This window comes from Populus nigra, chromosome 6 (genome assembly GCF_951802175.1).
Source record: "Populus nigra chromosome 6, ddPopNigr1.1, whole genome shotgun sequence".
Taxonomy (NCBI): domain Eukaryota; kingdom Viridiplantae; phylum Streptophyta; class Magnoliopsida; order Malpighiales; family Salicaceae; genus Populus; species Populus nigra.
Window position 1 is genome coordinate 16,234,568 of NC_084857.1, and position 12,239 is coordinate 16,246,806.

Below are 12,239 nucleotides of genomic sequence, written 5' to 3' on the forward strand. Positions count from 1 at the left end.
CCAATTAGATTAGTGAGTGTGTCTTGTTCATTATAAGTGCATGCTATTCAAATTAGTTGTCCACACACGAAAAGAATAGTGTTTATACATGATAAAACTATAAACATGCAATATTAAATATTAAATGTCAAGGTAAACTTGCAATTAAAATTAAAAATTATTGAGTATTCTAAGCACGTATCTAAATTTATAATTAATATTAAAACAAAGTCTTGGTATGTATTTTAAAAATATAAAATATTAAAAATTTAATTGAAACAAAGTAAAGTGACTGTTAAAACTTTTAGAATCTGATTAAGTTGAATATAGTTTTTGTCCTCGATTGATCTTTTATTTTTAAAGCTTTATTGTTTCTCACTTAATGCAAACAAAATATTTGCAAAAAGTCATTCAAGATTCCAACAACACTATCTTGTTTAGATATACTTCTAAACAAGATCCACAAACACAAAAAAATTAACTCGAGTATTTATTTATAAAAACCGTATTTAAGTTGTCGATTGAAAAGAAAAACATAGCTTAAAAAAATAAGTTGAAAATGAAGGTGAAGAAGAATCTAAAAAATCTAAAAAAACAGTGCAGAAAACTCTTCATTTAGTTTATTTTTGTAATGAATTTTGGAATTAAAATTGATAAAGAGATTATTATGATAATTATCAGAATTAATTCCTTTCATTGTAAGCTTTGATTACCCCTAAAAAAAATCAAAATTAAACTTGAGAGCTGTGGCCCTAAAATATAATATTTTTTAGTTGAAAAAATTGTCAAGAAATTCTTCATGTTAGTGAAGAAAATGATCGAACTTTGTTCATGGATTCTGATAATTATCAAAAATCAGTTTCCTCGGAGAATAAAGTTACACTTTTTAGGTGAAAAAACTGTTTAGAAATTTTTTAGGTTACACTTTACACTCGGAGAATAAATTTGGAGGAGGTTTTAAACTGTGTATAGAACTTCGTCTCTCAATCTCTCCCAAGTGCATAACATGTGGAATCTGGATTGTTTATTGTATATGAGCTGATAATGGTTTGTGCTGAAAGCTGAAAGCTCATGTGGTATAATTTTCAAGAGCCCGTGACAGAGTGAGGCAGCTGCTATTTGAATCCATTCCCGCTGCTGTCGTCAACGTCTGTTTTTGTTTTCCTTCTCCCTAGCCATAGCTTCCCCAAAATGTGCTTGAGTATTTTCTACATTAGGATATGCATATGTTCTTTGAATTTAGCTGAGCATATTCCTAAATTTATCCAAGATCTTAAGCAAAAGGGCGTCATAGAGAGACTACTAGTGGCATCTTAGATGTATATATAGGTTATGTTTGGAGTGTGTACGATAAAAAAAATAAAAAATAAAATAGAAAAACATAAACGTATTTGATATAAAATAAATATATTTCTATAATACTTTCCCAATATCTATCTCTTTCGTTCTTTCCATAAGAAACCCTGAGCTGTAGTAGAGTTATTGGAATGCAACACTGAGAGCTCCTAAATTCTCTTTCCATACAAGTTACAGCAATGAATGGATAGAAATTTTTCCATAAAAAAAACGACTTTTCAATCCTTAAAATCCATATCCTAACAGGAGCTGCATAAAAAATGATCGGCCATATCCCAATGTAGATGATACAGTCTACAAAAACGAGGAAAATCATCTAGGTTATTTCCTCAACTTTTCATTTTAGCTTGATGAAGTTTGAGTCTCGTACACCAACACTCCATTTGCTTAGTTCATAGAGTACATTGGGAACAATAAAACTTGGTTCCGAGATGGCTTAAGACGCAATACAACAGTCTTGGCAACAAGAACAAAGAAGAAGAAGAGGAAGAAGGCCGATTGACATTCGTATCTTGCTAAGGAACCTCTTTAAAAAATATTCAACATCATCCAGTACAAAAGCAGTTCGAAGCATCAATAGTGTTTGAATTGATTTGGATTAAAGGCAACAACTTTGCAGTAAGTTCACTGACCTGACCTTTGATTATGAATTCCTAATACAGATTTTGGCACTTAAACGTAAATCATATACAATAAGTTAACATGATACCCCGTAAAATGTTGTACGTTTTAGCTGTCATTTAACCCTTTGAAATTGAAGATGCATCATTTCTTGAAACGAAGGTACGTACGTAGCATGCATCTATAGAAAATTGAAGTTACTTTCGTGATATAGGTCACAATGGAATATATGAATTTGGATGGACACAAGCTATTAAGCATCTTGATAGCTTTCAGTACGTGAATGGTTGCTTCTACGTAAACGATAATATATATATATATTCTCTTGAATTAAGCTTTTGATCACTGCCTGATTGGTTGTTAGAATGTGATTGACATGGGCTGGTAGAATTCAATGGGTTAGTATTAGGAATAAGCGTGTTTTTATCAAAGTTAAGTAGAGCTAGCTCACTTCGAAATAATCCAATGAGCTCATTATTATAGTTTCTCAAGCAACATCTAGCCCCTAATTAACGAACATCAAACAAAGCTCTCTGAACAAGAAACTTTATAATACTTCGAGAGTGATTCTAATACTTAATCAACAAGATATATATATATATATATATATATATATATATATATATATATATATATATATATGAGAGAGAGGATTGAAATATATGTATTGGTGTCTAAATAGAGATTTTGGTGCGGAATATAATATTTTCTTTATCTTTGTAAATGTGAATTTATTGAATAAGTATACTCATCGAATGTTTTAAGATTTATCCTCTCTGAACTCAACCATGATTTACTAAAATAAGTCTTCTTTTCCAAATTTTTTAGGTGCACTTCTCAATTGTATACCCTGAATATTGAATCTTATCTAATTAATTAAATCACATTTAAAAATATGTCTTTACAGTCATAAGAAAGGAGGAACTATTTGTCTTGGAACATCCTTTTTTGCCAAGCGAAGAAACTTTAAGAATTGCAAACTTTAATCATAAATCTTATTGATGGAATTATACAAGTATATATGACCTAGAATCGGCACCTACATAGCAACTAATGATTTGATATTGTCCTTGAATCAAGGAGGAATATATAGTACTTACAAGATCATCTAAACTAGATAATAAATAGCATATCTTAGATAATATAATAACTATATATAAAGATCTTGAATATATTGGCCCTTGATTTGCAACATTAATCTGCAGGATCTGCAATCTCTCTACAATTTTCAAGACTCCCCCTCGAGCTGGATTAAGTGGATTAATTGATCCAAGCTTGCTTAACAACTAATGAAACTAACCAGAAGGTCGAATTTTGGTAAACAAATCAACTAGTTGATCATAAGTGCGCACATATGAAGTTTGAATAAGTTTAGCTTGAACTAGCTGACGAATATAACGACAAATCCACTTCAAGGTGTTTTGTGCGTTCATGAAACACTTGATTAGTTGTAATAAGCATGACAACTTGATTGTCACAAAACAAAGTCATTGATGTATGATTGTGGAATCGAGATTTGTAAGTAAATTCTTGAGCCAAATTAATTCACATGAAGCAGATGCCATTACATGGTATTCAGCTTCAGCACTTGAGCGTGCGACTACATGTTTTTTTTTCTATTCCAAGACACTAAATTACCTCTAACAAGCATGCAGCATCCAGTGGTAGATCGTCTACCTAATGCATTCTCTACCCATTAAAAATCTGTGTGACCTATAATGTCCGTGTGCCATTTGCATGACATAACAATGTCGCGATCAATAGTCCCTTCTAAATATTGTAAAATGCATTTCATCATGCCAAGATGTTGGACTGTGAGAGTATGCATGTATTGGCTTAATAAACTGATAACAAAGGTAATGTTTGGTCTAGTGATTGTTAAGTAAATTAACTTGTCAACAATCCTTTGATAAGTGGTGAATGATGTGAGAGGTTTGCTTGAGGAGTCAAGTTTGAGCTTACTGTCCAGAGGGTAATGACAGGGTTGGGATGTAGCAGCTCAACATCTTGTAATAAGTCTAGAATATACTTCTGTTGATTTAGAAAGAACCATTTGCTGGAAATTGCAATTTCAATCCCCAAAAAGTACTTTAGTTTCCCAAGATATTTAATTGAGAATTGTTGTTGTAGATCATTCTTTAATTTATAACAGACTTTCCATTATTCCTAGTGATGATTAAATCATCCATATATACAAGTACAACAAGCTTGTTTGCAGACTTCTGTTGGACAAATAGAGAATAATCAACATTGCTTCTTGTAAAACCAAGAGCCTTTAATGCAATACTTAACTTGGCATGCCATATTCGTGGACTCGGCTTCAATCCATAAATAGATTTATGAAGTTTGCAAACCAGATTAGGAGAATTACTCTATGGATATCCTAAAGGTAGTTTCATGAACACTTCCTCTTCAAGGTCTCCATGTAAGAATGTATTTTTTACATCCATTTGATAAATGACCAGTCATGATTGATTGCAATAGATAATAAGACTTGGATAGTAGTCATTTTTTTCACAGGGGCAAATATTTCCTTATAATCCACTCTAAATTTCTAAGAGAAACCTTGAGCTACAAGCCGAGCTTTGTCTCATTTAATTATTCCATTTGAGATGAATTTAGTCTTGAAAATCCAATGACAACCTACTGCTTGTTTACCTGTAGGAAGAGGTATGATGTTCCATGTATGATTGTTAGCAAGTGCAGTCAAGTCTTCCTTCATAGCCTGCTACCACACAGCTTGAGATTGAGCTTCTTGAAATGTCTTAGGCTTATGATCCTCTGATATGGAAATGAGGAATGCTATGTGATATAGAGATAATTGATCATATGACATAAATTTAAAAATGAGATGCTTGACATTATAAGTTACATACTCTTGTAATCTTGAATGAGGTTGATGTTTTTTGTAGGATGTTCTTCTTGAGGTTGAGTGATCATTGTGAATACTGAGAGTTTTTTGTGCACTTAATTCTAACACTTGGTCAAAGTTGAACACTATGCTAGGGGTTTTATTAGACGGATTTTCATTAGATGCTAGGCAAACACCCTAAATATCAGTAGTAAAACTAGACTTTGATGGAGGATGATTAGAACTGAAATTGAACCCGACACCAGGGAACCGTCGTGGTAGAGAGCATGAACTCTGATAATGAAAACTTGGACTATGCAGTGTAAATAATTCAAATCGATCCTCCCCCTGACCAGTTGCAGAGAAATAAAGAACGTCTTCAATGAATCTAACATCTCTTGATACATACATCTTCATTAGTAAGGGATCATAACACTTGTACCCCTTTTGTATTTGAGAGTATCCTATGAAAATGCATTTAGTGGCTTTAAAATCAAGCTTATCACATTGTGATGATGGTAAATGCACAAAACATGAGCATCCAAACACCTTGAGGTGTGCCACATCAGGACTTGTAACTTGCAAAACTTTAAGAGGAGATTTAAAATCCAGTATATGGCTAGGTAAGCGATTTACAAGATAGGTAGCCATGAGAACGCCATATGACCAAAAACTTTTTGGAACATTCATTTGTAACATTATAGCACGAGTTTTTTCAAGTAGATCGTAATTTTTTTTGTTCAGAGACCCCATTTTGTTGGTGTATCCCAACACAACTAATTTGATGCAATATGTCATTAGAGCATAAATAATATGCCATGTCTTTGGACATATATTCATTGCCATTATCTGATAAAAAAGTTTTAAGATGAGTTGAGAATAGATTAGTAATCAACATATAAAAGTTTTTAAAACATGCAAATACTTCACTCTTAGCTTTCAGCAAATACATCCACGTGACTCTATAAAAATCATCAATAAAGGTCACAAAGTATTTAAAACCATCGAGTGAAGTATAAAATGGTCCTCATACATTTGAATGTATAAGTTCAAATATATAAGTTACATTTGATGTGAAAGAATTAAAAGGAAGTTTAAAAGAATTGAAAAAATGACAAATCTCACATTCAAGGGGTTTCTTGGTACGTACTGAATTTACTTTGCTAATATATAATTTAACGAATGTCTTAGACGAGGATGCCATAAGAGTGTTATATACGATGTTAGGAAACTAGCTTGAAATCCTCTAGAAACTTGATTATCATGAGAGAAATAGTAGAGACCATATAGATAAAAAAACCTTCACCAATTGTATTCTTAGTTAATTGATCCTGAAATATAACCTTATGATGAGTGAAAATTACATCACAATTGAATGTAGAGATCAACTTACTAACTAAGAGTAATTGAAAAGGAAAGAGGGAACATATAGAACATCAGATATGATTGTTTCATAAACTAATTTGATTTTCCCTTACCCTTCATAAAAGAGCCCTTCCCATTAGCTACCGAAACAAAGGTAGGAGAAGCAAATTATTCAAAAGTAAAAATATTTCTTAACTTGTTAGACATATGATCTATGACACCAGAATCAACAATCCAAAGATCATGCAAATTATCAAGTTCTAATGTAGTCATAAAGGCAGTCAAAATACTTTAGCTGACATTTGTGTCTACTTTAGCTAGAAAGTCAGTGAGGTGACTACAAAATGTTGTTGGTTGGTTTTGCTCTTGTCTAGTAGGTCCATTTTGCATCTTCCTATGGCTATGTTTATCTTCCAAAGAATTAACAAAGTCTTGTATCAAGGCAATAGGATTTACAATGAAGTTTTCAGTGGAATGATTTGCTAGATTTGATTTATAGTTTGATGGTCACCTCTGGTATCCTCGTTGTTTCTTAGCAAATCTGGGTTTAATTTCTGGCTGAAGTTGCCAACAACGATTTGTCAGGTATCTAGTGTTATGACAATATCTACACTTCAAATCTGAACGTTTCTCTTTGAATGTTCTTTCATCAATTGCTTATCGTGGTGGAGAGAGATAATTAGACATACCAAAATTCAAGTTCTCACTGCGAGGCATTGCTTTGATATGGTAAACACGTGTTGTAGTTTCTCCAGAATTAGTATCACGACTCATCACCTTCTTGCGAATATCTTCATGTTGGATCGTTGCACATATAATTTCAAACATGGTAGTTCTGAATTCATTAAGATATGGCTCCACGGGTCTTTAAAATTAGGATGAAGGCTTGCTAGAAGTTGAAAAATTCGGTCTTCTTCTATTCTTTTTCATAGGATAGCAACATCTATAGTGTGAGGATGATACATCTCTAGTTCATTCCATAAGATTTTCAAATTTCCCAATAGTTGAACAAATGATCTGTTATCCTGATGAAGATTTGTAATTACACGACGAATCTGAAATATCTTAGCAATGATGTTTTGGTTACCATAAATGTCATAAATAGCATTCCAAAGATCATATAAAGATTCTGAATAGCTGAAAATTTCAGCAAGGTTGTCCATGGAATTGAGGATCCAAGACATTATTAATTGATCTTTGGATATCCATGCCTCATATTCTAGGACATCCACATCTGGGGAAGGTATTGAACCATTGATAAATCCCAGCTTTGATCTTCCACCAAGCGCAATAGTAACAACTCTTAATCAAGAAAGATAATTGAATTCATTTTGCAATACTAAATTCAACCTTTAAGAAGGATTGATATCATTGGTATTGTTGTTCAGAAAAGGAGTTACCTTGGAGCTTTATTCCAAAATTGTTTTGGAAAGATCTTCCATAACAAGGGAGAGAAATCAATGTAGATTCAGACAATTATTTGCTCTGATACCATGAAGAAACTTTGAGAATTACAATCTCTAATCATAAATCTTATTGATGAAATTGCACAAGTATATATAGACTAGAATCGACACCTAACATAACAACTAATGATTTAATTCTGCCCTTGAATCTAGGAGGAATATATAGTAATTACAAGATCATCTAAACTAAGTAATAGATATCATATCTTAGGTAATATAATAACTACAAAGATCTTGAATATATTGGCTCTTAATCTGCAATATCTGCAGTATTAATCTGCAGGATCTGTAATCTCTTTGTAATCTTCAAGACCAAGGAAGGGTTATTTTGGATAATGTATGATATAAGAGAAGGGGGGGTTTCCTTTTAGGAATGTTAATTTATATTGAAACCCAATAGATAGTTGAAGGACAAATATGTCTATCATAGTCTAACATATACATATTTTGATATTATTGTCTTACAAGTGGTATCCATCATATCCTCAAAAAAGTACATATAACAATATTAAATCAAATTCATTGATTTTATTAAGGACAAACCACTTTAAACTAAAAAATTCATAAAAATATATTTATTTTAGAGGAGGGACTTATTTACATGTGTAAAACTAAGAGGGGAAAATGTGAATAAGTTCACTTTTGAAAAGTAAATTACCATTACTTAAATATATCTAAAAGAGCTGGGGTTACAACTTATCTCAATTGTTTTTCTCAATTCGACCATTCAATATTTTCTTAACTTTAAATTTGTCTTCATAAATTATTTTGGTTTGTTTTTTATAAGGTTATCATAGTCTTAAACAAACATTCTGATATTTAGTTTGTTCTTGATTTTAAAAGTGTCTATTTTTTTATTGTATAATTAAGTAAAAAACAATTTTTTTAAAAAAAAAACAGCGTTTTTAAATCCAATAAAGTCCATAACATGGATTACAGATTTGACGGATTAAGCTGTGAATCCCAGGTGTTCAATATATCATTGTCTCAATATTAAAAAAGGTCATCTTAAATCTTTTTTTTTTAAAGCAAATCATGTTTTTATCAGTCATCTAAGTTGTTTTGAGATCCGTCAAGTCGACTAGGTCACATTGAGACAACTCTCATACGATTTAATTTTAAATCCGAGCTACATATGGATTCTGGTTAGAAGGTTTTAAGACTGATACACTAAATCAGGTTTAATAATAATACTAAATAGTTCCTTACAACTTGTATATTTTTTTTTATTTGAGCCGCATTGTTTCACACCTGGTAACTAGTTAAAATCTATACTTTTAAGATTCACTTTTATAAATTATCTTTTAAGAATAATTTTTTTAATTTTTATTTTCCTTTTTTCTGTTTGCTTAAAAAATATAAGTTTTTTTAAATATTGTTTTTCACTTGTAAGATAGTTTATTATTGCAATATTGTTTTATATTACTATTATTCTAAACTTTTTTAAAATATTCGAAGGTGATTACGATTATGAAAGTGAAAAAATATTAATTTTCACTTTTGTAAATCTTAATTTCATAAAGAAAAAAAGAGTTATGATAATCTTATTTTAAAAAACAAAAATATAAAATTTTTTATATATTGTGTAGGTATTATAGGGAATATAACAAAATGTGAACTTATTTGAAAGAAAACTTAAATTTTATATTACTTTTTAAAAGTAAACTTATTGATACTTTGGTGAAAGACTAAAGACTTTACACATCTTCTCTACCATTGATAGCTTTGAATCCAAAAGTTAATATTTATAGATACTTTCTATTTAATAACACTCTCTTTTCTAATTATTTTTCCATAATACTCTTTTATTTAAGAAAAACTAAAAAGGATGAGATATTTCTTGTGCATTGTGAGTGAAAATATTGTAGATTTGCATAACATTTATTTTTTTTCAATCATTTTATTTTTTATGACTTAATTTTCTTTTTAATTTGATCATTTTACATTATATTAATTTGGAATTGGACTTTGTTATTTGTTTTGTTTGACTATTTACAGTGTTGAGAAACAAAACCAACTCTCGATTGTTGTTTGATTTGGAAAACTTAGATTAAATTAAAACAACTAAAGTCACAAGGACCAAATTTGAACACTAGACAAGAACTAAGACCCTTTTTCTTGCAAATATTAGGGACACAAGCAAGGGAGAGATTCAACCATTTTTTGTCCCTCAATTTTTTTTTTCAATTTCATCCTTTCACATCAAGAATTTTTTTTTTGGATTGGACTTGATAGTTTTTGGTTTTCTAAATATGGAAATTCTATGATGTCAAGGAAGAATTTTGACATGCATTTGATGGTCGATTTTGTAAAATAAAATCTAATTCTATTGATCTAAAACAATTAAGGCTTAAGGGATCAAATTTAAAACTAAAAAACTTTCAGGGACTGAAAATGATAAGCATGACAATTTGGATGATGTGTGTAACACACACACCAACATGTAGGGTGAAGCCATTGCACTCTGGAACAGTATGTGGATTCCTCTAGTGATGGAACACATCCATCCATGATTGCGTTAGAAGTGATACGATGACCTCTTGCCAATGGTGCAGAGAGTGTCAATGGTGGAGCGGCGATGAGGCTTTGATGGTCTTTTCTTTCTTCTTCTCCCTCTTTTCTCTTCTTAAGATTCATGCTAGCTAGCCAAAATTGAAAGGTGTGTTATTTTGTTTTTGTGTCAAATTTATCCACATTCTTTTAATTGTTATTTTTGGTTTTGGATTCTTTTTAAAATTGATTTTTTTTTCAATTTCATTCTTATTGAGTTGGTTAGGAATTAAAATAAATGATTTTTTTAGATCGAATGATCTCGTTCTTATAATCCAGGTCATGAGTTTGAAAAGTTAACTCAGGTTGATATCCACTACTAGAAAATTAGACAATGTTGTTAGAATATTCCGTTGTTATTTATAGTAAATTTCATAGGTATTATAAATTGTCGACGAAATACCATCATTGAAAAGTTGCTTATTAAGGTTTTTATTCCATCAATCATTTATAATATTGATAGAATCATTAATGAAATATTTTTTCAGCATTCAAAAGAATATTGTGTTGGCATTTCTATTAGTGTTTTCATTATTTTTTTGTTTTATTTGTTGTGATCCCTAAACCAATAATTTCTCACAATAAACCCATAACCACAAAAAAAAAGTATATCAAAAAATTAAAAAACCAACAAAGATTCTTTGAACATCTAATGTCACCGTTACTAATATTCTTTGGACATCTAATATAATTCTGTTATTATTGTTACAATAATTTTTCAATCAAACTTCATATCCTGCTCAACTGAAAATGTATTGTCAAAACAAAGTTTAATATATAGAATATGATTATAGTGGTTAACAAAAGTAACTTTCCATCCTGAAATAAAAATGAAACACTTATGAGAAGACTTTTGTTAACCACTATAATCATATTGGGAGGCTAACGATAACTATATGAAATAAAAATAAAATAACATATAGAATATGATTATAGTGGCTAACGATAACTAACAGACCAAACAAGCTTATGAGAAGACTTTCCATCCTGAAATAAAAATGAAACACTTTTACTATATAAGCCAAAGCTTATTTCTGTCTCAACCGAGGTTTTGGTTGCTTTATCTTTCAACAGTCTCTCTGTACTGGCCATGGCCAAGTTGGTTATTAAGAATTAAACCAGAAATATTAAAATGACTACCACTTTTCCATTGTTTATAGCATACATGATTTCTTCTGAGGCTTCAATCTCATAACCATTCTCATCCTCTTTCTGCGATGGTATAAGCTGATATACTTCATCCACAAAAAGAATTTCTCCCTCTACTTCTGCAATCTACAACAGGTTTTGTAAATTTGTTTGGTAAAAGAAAGCATTACATTCTTTGCCAAGGAAAGATGACATTCAATTTCAGAAACCTTTCTTCTAGCCTGGGGTCTTATTGACCACCAAATTCGCCAATCAAATCTATATTATATTGGTAAACCTGAAAATTAATTTAAAAAAATTATTTTTATATAATTATAAAATTTAAAATAGCTTAATAAAAATAAACAACACCATGAGACAAAATTATTACATAGAAATATCGCCTTTTTATTATGCTATTAATTTTTCTGAAATTGAAACATATTATCAAATAATGAACAAATTCCAAAATTGAAATATACTATCAAACACAAATTCAATTATTTATTAAAAATAAATCACAATTAACCTACACAAACTAACTAATAACTTAATAACCCATCATTTCTTTAATTCCAAAGTAATATTATTCCTTCAATTTAGAAAAATATAATTCATAATCCAATAATCATCAAACACTTCATAAGTTGAAACATACTTAACCTCTTTATTATTATCAATTCCACACAATTTTAATTTTCCCCAAATTTTCAACTAAACCATAAAATTAACAAAAAATAATTGATACTCAACTAATTACCTATTATTTACTCATTTTTAGGATAAATAACATCAGTTAATACCCTAATTAATATAAATTACACATTAATTTATTTTTTCCTAAATCTTCAACAAAATCTATAATTGACTAAAATTAATTAGGACCCAACTAATCATCCATCATTTCTTCAATTCAAACTTAT